Below are 8,470 nucleotides of genomic sequence, written 5' to 3' on the forward strand. Positions count from 1 at the left end.
AGGTAGCCTACAGCTTCAAACACTTGCAGAGGAGCATGTCCAAATACCATGATATAGTGAAACCAAGAGACGAGCATATAAGCAACAAATATTTGCAATCTAAGGTTAACAATCCAGACAAATTTGATTTTGAATTTTTTTGTTTTTTTTGACAATTACTTATGGATGATGGATCTCTCCGAAACTTGCACCATCTTTTCCCATATGGTCTAGCGGTTAGGATTCCTGGTTTTCACCCAGGCGGCCCGGGTTCGACTCCCGGTATGGGAAGCAAAGCTCATTTTTCTGTAGTCAAGATTAATTAATGCTAAAGTAATGTAAATGTACAATATGTCTACCATTAACAATGAATATTACTAGACCAATATCAAATGGAAATGCCGAGTTATGTTATTGTAAACAACCTTCATGTGTTACTCTGTCTCTTGCTTTAATCTGAATTCTGTTTGTATTTATATTGCCCATCAACATGTCCCGCTTTAGAGGGAACAGGTTTATTTCAGGCACTAAGGTTTATTTCAACTTGTATTTTTCAATGTTTCTCTTTATCCTGGGTCTATGTTGAAGTGAAAATGAGTAGCTTACATTTCAAAATAAACACTTTACTATCCAAATAAAGCAAACTGATTTTGAAATGTCACACCCCTTTCAAGTTTTGTATCAAAAGATCATTTTGAAAAGTGCCTTGTGTGAGGCTTGAACTCACGACCTTCAGATTATGAGACTGACGCGCTACCTACTGCGCTAACAAGGCCCAGCTGGAGGTGTCGGGGAAATGTTGTCTCGTGACCCTTAATGTGCATGATCTTCACTAAAAGAATTCATGATTTTTAAACTCCAAGCTGCCGTAAATGAAAATAAATAGTAGCCTACAGCTTCAAACACTTGCAGAGGAGCATGTCCAAATACCATGATATAGTGAAACCAAGAGACGAGCATATAAGCAACAAATATTTGCAATCTAAGGTTAACAATCCAGACAAATTTGATTTTGAATTTTTTTGTGTTTTTTGACAATTACTTATGGATGATGGATCTCTCCGAAACTTGCACCATCTTTTCCCATATGGTCTAGCGGTTAGGATTCCTGGTTTTCACCTGGTTTAGCTTAATTAATTGACTAATCCCCACCCAATTTTGATTTATGTGCATCTATCCCTTTGATCTAGTTTTAGTTCTTAATTGTCTCACCTGTGTGTCACTCATCTCCCTGTTTCCACTCAGTTAATTGATTTAATTCAGCTGTCTGCAGAAGCCTTATAAATTTTAGTTCATCTTTAGGGATAGCATTTGCTGGGTTTAGCATTTGCAGAGAACAACATCTCTAAGCTGCCATCTCTCTAAGTGACATCTTTAAGTGGCAGTACTAAGAATTAGTCAAGAATTGAACAAGATTTGAGGAAGATATGAGGCAAGCAAAAATTTTAAAATTCAAAACAAAAAAAATGGGGTATGATTACAGAAATGCTTATCCTTTTAACAGCCTCATGCCTATTCAACAGGCATGCTCACATGCACATAACTTACCCTTCTCCACATGCAGTTTATATAGGCCCCTCTCTCCTTTATTCACCATACCTTAGCTCTCATAAACTACTTTCTATTTTAAAATCACTAAACTGCCCCACCTCACAGAAATGCCCCCACTGCTATAAATCTCATTCTCACCTACTCTTACTTTCCATCTTGCTGCTATTAGCATCAGGTTATCTTTAAAAATTTCTAAGCAACTTTTCAAAGTAATTCAGACTGATATCTCTAATCAAGACATTGAGTGTTTTGTTTATTTTCATTATATCTGTTGGTCTAATATGGAATTTGTTTTAACCTTTATTATTGTACATTCCAATCTTCCCACCCCCGCCCCCTTTACTCTTTTCAAAGACACACCTCCCCCTACTCCTTCACTTTATCAAATGGAAGTTTTACCTACCACTCTCTTTGTTACAGCTAACACCTTCAGCAATATCTCTGAAAATTTACCTGCAACTTTCAAAATCACACCTTCAGCAATATCTATGAAAATTTGAACGCAAAAGCCCCCCAAGCCTCCCTCCACCTCTCACCCTGGTGTTTACCTTAATATATAAACACCTCCGAACAGCAATTAGGTGCAGCTGTCGCTAACAAACCAGGTTAGAGACAAAAATTCACACTCACAGCCTCTGTACTGACACTTTACCATATTCTGTTACACTCTCCCAACCCTCATTTGCTTGACACACACTTCACCCACTCTCAGTTTACCCTGCCTTATATCAGACTTATTTCCCTTACCTTTCATGTCCATTCCCTCTCCCTTAGATTGTAAGCTTGAGAGCCTTTCTATCTGCAGGACACTTTGTATTTAAAGTGAACTACTAATGATTGTGCTCAAGGTTAGGGCATTCCTCTCCTTTTGTATAAATCATTATTGCACCTACAACTGTAATGTACCCCAATATTTGTACCTGTTTGTTTGTGTTTGTAATGCATTCTTGTAATGTTTTACTATTACTTGTATAGCTCTGCATAATGTGCTGGTGATTTATAAATACCTGATGATAATAATAATAATAATAATAATAATAATAATAATAATAATAATAATCAGGTGACATCTCTCTAAATCCTGGGCCCACCCTAATTCCCATCATTACCCAATCATGCACTCCTTTTAGCAACTTTAATAAAAGCAACACACATAACCTCATTTCCATCAAATGCATCCCATACGCACACAATCCTTTCACTTGCGCACTATGGAACTCTCGCTCTGTCTGCAACAAACTTACAACCATTCATGACCTGTTTATTTCAAATGCTTTCACCCTTTTAGCAATTACCGAAACATGGCTATCTCCTTCCGACACCGTTTCCACTGCTGCTCTCACACATGGTGGTCTTCACTTTAGCCATACCCCTAGGTCAGGTGATAAACGTGGCAGTGGTGTTGGGATCCTGCTCTCCTCCTCCTGCACTTATCAGTACCTACCTCCAATCCCATCTCTCTTCTCTCTTCCTTTAAAGTCCACTATATTCACCTGTTCTCACCCCTCTCCCTCAAAGTGGCAGTCATATATCGCCCTCCTGGACCTACCTTCCATTTCCTTGACAACTTTGCCACCTGGCTTCCTCACTTTCTCTCTACAAATATACCAACCCCAATTGTTGGGGACTTCAACATTCCCATTGACAACCCATCTGCCCCTGCTGCCTCTAAACTTCTTTCACTCACATCCTCTCTCTCACAATCCACCCGATTCCCTACCCACCATGATGGACACTCCATCAACCTGGTATTTTACTACCTCTGTTCTATATCTGATCTCACCTGTTGCCCTTTTCCCATTTCAGACCATTACCTGGTCACCTATAATATTAATGCAACAGCTAAACCCACTCATCCATCCCACCCCAACAGCTGTAGAAATCTACATGCTGTGGATCCGCTCCAATTTTCAAAAAATATTCAAGATCTCCTCCCTCACACTTCCACTTTAACCTGCCCTGATCTTGCAAAAACCCACTATAACAAAACTCTCTCCTCTGCACTAGACACACTTGCCCCTCCCCAGCTGCACAAAACATCACGCCGTCAGTTGCAGCCCTGGCACTCTCAGCAAACACGCTATTTGCAAAAATGCTCCCGTACTGCTGAGCATGTCTGGAGGAAAACTCACTGTGAACCTGACTTCATACACTATAAGTTTATTCTTCGTTCATATACTTCTGCCCTTCACTTAGCCAAGCAAACCTACTTCTCTTCTCTTATATCTACTCTTTCCTCAAACCCTAAACGACTCTTCTCCATCTTTAACTCTCTCCTCTACCCTCCTGCTTCATCCCCCTCATCTGTCTTTAGTGTTCAAGACCTGGCAAACTACTTTTTAAACAAAACACATTCTATCAAGAGCAACATCCCAACACCAACCTGCAATATTACATCAACAGGCCCAGTTACTCCCTCTGCCACCCTCTGCATCTTCCATCCAGCCACTGAGAATGAAGTTTCCTCCTTACTATCTTCCTCACGCCTCACTTCTTGACCGCTCAACCCTATCCCTTCCCATCTAATACGCTCCCTATCTTCCACCCTCACTCCTGCTCTTACCCACATCTTCAACCTATCTCTTTCTACCGGCTCATTCCCATCTTCTTTAAAACATGCAAAAGTCACTCCCATACTCAAAAAACCCTTCCCTTGACCCTAATTCACTGCTTCCACTAACATCAAAACTCATTGAAAAACTAATTTACAATTGCCTAACCCACTTCCTGTCTGCCAACTCCTTGCTTGATCCCCTGCAATCCGGATTCCGCCCCAAACACTCAACTAAGACTGCTCTTACCAAGGTTACTAATGATCTTCTCTCTGCTAAAAATATTGGCCACTACTCCATAATCATCTTACTTGACCTCTCAGCTGCCTTCGACACAGTTGACCACCCCCTCCTCCTAAGACCCTTAGCTCTTTTGGCCTCTGTGACACTGCTCTTTCCTGGATTCACTCTTATCTTTCTCACAGGTCTTTTTCTGTGTCATTTGCCAGCGACTCCTCCTCTCCAATGCCTCTGTCTGTTGGAGTACCTCAAAGATCTGTTCTGGGTCCTATACTCTTCTCCATTTATACTTCTTCACTGGGTAAACTCATCAACAGTTATGGCTTCCAAAATCACCTCTATGCTGATGACACCCAGATCTACCTCTCCACCCCTGCTCTCTCTCCCTCTGTCCTTTCTCATGTCAGCGACTGCTTATCTGGTATTTCTTCCTGGATGGCCTCTCAACACCTAAAGATTAACATGTCCAAGACTGAGCTCCTTCTTAACCCCCCTCAAGCTCTACATCGACTTGTGACTTCTCTATCCCTGTTGACGGCATCACCATTTCACCATCGCCCCAAGTCCGCTGCCTCGGAGCTACACTTGACTCAAATCTATCCTTCATCCACCATATCCAATCGCTTTCTACATCCTGCCGCAACCATCTACGCAACATTTCCAAGATTCAACTTTTTCTGTGCGCTAACACTACAAAACAAATAATCCACTCCCTTGTTATTTCCCCACTTGACTACTGCAATAACCTACTTTCTGGCCTTCCTCTTTCCCGCCTCTCCCCCCTTCAATCCATCCTAAATGCCTCTGCCAGGCTGATCCACCTTTCCCGTCGCTCTGTATCTGCCGCACCTCTCTGCGAGTCCCTTCATTGGCTCCCCATACACAGCAGAATAAAATTCAAAATTCTCACCCTTGCATACAAAGCGCTCACCAACACCGCTTCCCTCTACCTATACTCTCTAATCAACAAGTATACTCCAGCCCGCCCACTAAGATCCAACTATGACCTGCTCCTTGCATCTGCGACTATCACCTCCTCTCATGCTAGACTGCAAGACTTCTGTCATGCAGCACCTACCCTCTGGAACACTCTCCATCGTGCTGTCAGGCTTTGCCCTAATCTTTCTTCCTTTAAATACTCTCTGAAGACTTTTCTGTTCTGAGAAGCCTACCACCCAACTCAATAATATTTCTCTTACCTAACATTTCCCTCATCTAACTCTGCATTAACATCTCCTGTTTCTCAATCTCCTACCCTTCAAGATTGTAAGTTCCCATGGGAATAGGGCCCTCAATTCCTCCTGTATGTGTTTGTAAATTCTGTCCTGTCTCTTACTCTTAGAAGTTTTAAATTATTGTTTTATTTAAATGAACTGTATCCATGGACAGGGCAGCGGAATATGATGGCGCTCAATAAATAAAGTATAATAATTATAATAATAATAAAACCCAGAGATTATGTACTGGCAGTGGTGCTGCTAACTCTTTGTTTTTAATCGTCCTTTTGAAATTTATGATCTCAGTGATGCCCTGTGCGTGTAACAGCGTGTATCTCACTGAACTGAATGAAGGGAGACACAGGAGCATGCAGGGATGAAAGGAAATGATCCTGTACTAGTGGGAGCTTTTGGGAGACATCAGAGAAGGAGGGGTCAGGCGGCCATTTCAAAATGGTCAGATGAGATCTAGTAAGTGTATTTTCTGCCAAAGTTTATTTAGATGAAAATTGGGCTACAGTTTACTGTAAAGATCATTAATTAACTAATCTAAATAAGTTACAGTAATTTTTGGGTTGACTGTCCCTTTAAAGTAAAAAAAAAAAAGCTTTGAATATATTTATAGTCTTTCTAAAAGCCTTGGATTTCTTGTCATTAAAAAAATGTGGCCCGAAAATACAAATATAGCATTATGCTAACCTATCTTAATTTACACAATAGAAAAAAAATCACTTTGCATGTTTGCACTAAATTCTATAAAATTAATGGAATTTAAATGGTATGCAGTTAAATATTTTTAGGGATATTTATATATAAAGCCTATGAAAATAAATAATATCCTATATCTATGTAAACTATTTAGCTTCTCTTCATAATGAAACTTTAATATTTCAATTTCAACATAAACATTTTTCAAACCAATAGTTTGGTTTCTGGATGTAGGAAATTATTAAAGAACGTAACAAAAATTGGAAAGAGAATATTACATTTGTATATATTTCATTAAAATTAAAAATGTAGATTAATCCATTAAAATGTACTATTTAAATATTTTTCACATCTTTTTAAAATAAGGATTGCAATTCCCTGTGTTACATTTTAAAACAATGTAAGTAATCGTATAATTATATTTGTTGATTAATGCTTTAAAACAATTTGTGATAGAACATTTCTATAGAAGAAATAAAAACATTTTAATGACAATAAAATGTATGTCTTTAAAATGTTTTTTTCAATCTTTTGTACTAAAAGTCTGTTTATATTTGCTAATACTTGCTAAGTGATTATGGCATAAATATGTTTTTATGTTACACAAAAGGTATAACTTGTAATAAAGCTAATCAAATGTAAAATATAGAAAGTGTATTACTGTGTTTCACAAATTTTCAGCTTTGTGAAAGTCTGGCTCTGTGGCACAATGGATAGTGCATTAGACTTTCTATAGAAGAAATAAAAACATTTTAATGACGATAAAATTTATGTCTTTAAAATGTTTTTTTCAATCTTTTGTACTAAAAGTCTGTTTATATTTGCTATATTAGTACTAGTAAAAAAAAGTTGTAGAAGGACAGTTTGACTGATGGACTCTAATACTTGCTAAGTGATTAAGGCATAAATGTGTTTTTATTTTATACAAAAGGTATAACTTGTTATAAAGCTAATGAAATGTAAAATATAGAAAGTGTATTACTGTGTTCCACAAAATTTTCAGCTTTGTGAAAGTCTGACTCTGTGGCACAATGGATAGTGCCTTAGACTTCTAGTTGACTGTAGACATTCAAAGGTTGTGGGTTCGAGTCCCACCAGAGTCATCTGTTTAAAGTAAAAAAAAAAGATTTTAATATATTTATAGTTTTTTTAAAAGCCTTGGATTTCTTGTCATAAAAAATGTGGCCCGAAAATATAGCATTATTCTAACCTATCTTATTTTACACAATAGAAAAAAATCCCTTTGCATGTTTGCACTAAATTCTATAAAATTCATGTAATTTAAATGGCATGCAGTTAAATATTTTAATGGATATTTATATATAAAGCCTATGAAACTAAATATTACGGCAGACGTAGAATATTTCTACACATGTATAAATCTCAATCTAGGAATACAAGCGTTACAGTGGTTTTTATCAATGGGCTCCGAGGAAGATCCCTCACATCATGATTTTGTATTACAACTACAACTTATTCACATTCAATAACTGTTTTTATTTAAAAACCAGGGGCACTGTTATGGGTACAGCATGTGCTCCCACCTATGCCAACCTGTTCTTAGGCTGGTGGGAGCACAAACATATATTCTCAGACATGAATACGAAATATCTAGTTAAAATCCCACTCTGGAAATGTTATATTGATGACATCCTCTTCCTTTGGAAGGGCACCAAAGACAGAATTGGATGAATTTATGTTACATTTGAATTCAAACTCACTCAACATAAAATTGACCTATGAAGCAAGTCAAAACACCATCAATGTTTTGAATCTCCAAATATAAAAATGAGCTGATGATTTACTTATTATGGATGTTTATAGGAAAAAGACATCTACTAACAGCTTGTTACATAGCTCTAGTGCGCTTGCCCTTAACACAATCAAGGCCCTACCCACGGGCGAGTTTTTATGCATGAGACAGAATTGCTCTTCAGAACAAAACTACAAACTTAGGGCTAAAGAACTCACTGAAAGATTAATAACGAGAGGTTACAGCCGTAGGCTAATTAAAAAAACAGAATTTAGAGCGAAACGCACTAAAAGACAAGATTTACTAAAGAAAAAGAATAAACCCAGACAAGAGCTGATCAGGTTTATTTCTACCTATAATCCTAACAGCCAACAAATCGTTACCATCTTACAAAATAATTGGCATATCCTCAGATCTGACCCTATTATATCACAAATTGTAGGGGAGAAAGTTCAAACAGGTTTCAGGAG

At 38.0% G+C, this 8,470-nt stretch overlaps 3 non-coding genes across 3 annotated transcripts; 2 read left to right on the top strand and 1 right to left on the bottom strand.

Moving 5' to 3' along the window:
* The first annotated feature begins 198 nt into the window (after window positions 1–198).
* TRNAE-UUC (transfer RNA glutamic acid (anticodon UUC)) lies at window positions 199–270 on the top strand. Its single transcript has one exon. It is a non-coding gene; the product is annotated as a tRNA-Glu (tRNA).
* A 411-nt stretch (window positions 271–681) lies between these two features.
* Window positions 682–754, bottom strand: TRNAM-CAU (transfer RNA methionine (anticodon CAU)). Its single transcript has one exon. It is a non-coding gene; the product is annotated as a tRNA-Met (tRNA).
* Window positions 755–7,264: 6,510 nt separating this feature from the next.
* TRNAR-UCU (transfer RNA arginine (anticodon UCU)) lies at window positions 7,265–7,350 on the top strand. The gene is given in 2 exon segments: window positions 7,265–7,301; window positions 7,315–7,350. It is a non-coding gene; the product is annotated as a tRNA-Arg (tRNA).
* The last annotated feature ends 1,120 nt before the right edge of the window (window positions 7,351–8,470 follow it).

Source organism: Bombina bombina, chromosome 4 (assembly GCF_027579735.1).
Source record: "Bombina bombina isolate aBomBom1 chromosome 4, aBomBom1.pri, whole genome shotgun sequence".
Lineage (NCBI taxonomy): Eukaryota > Metazoa > Chordata > Amphibia > Anura > Bombinatoridae > Bombina > Bombina bombina.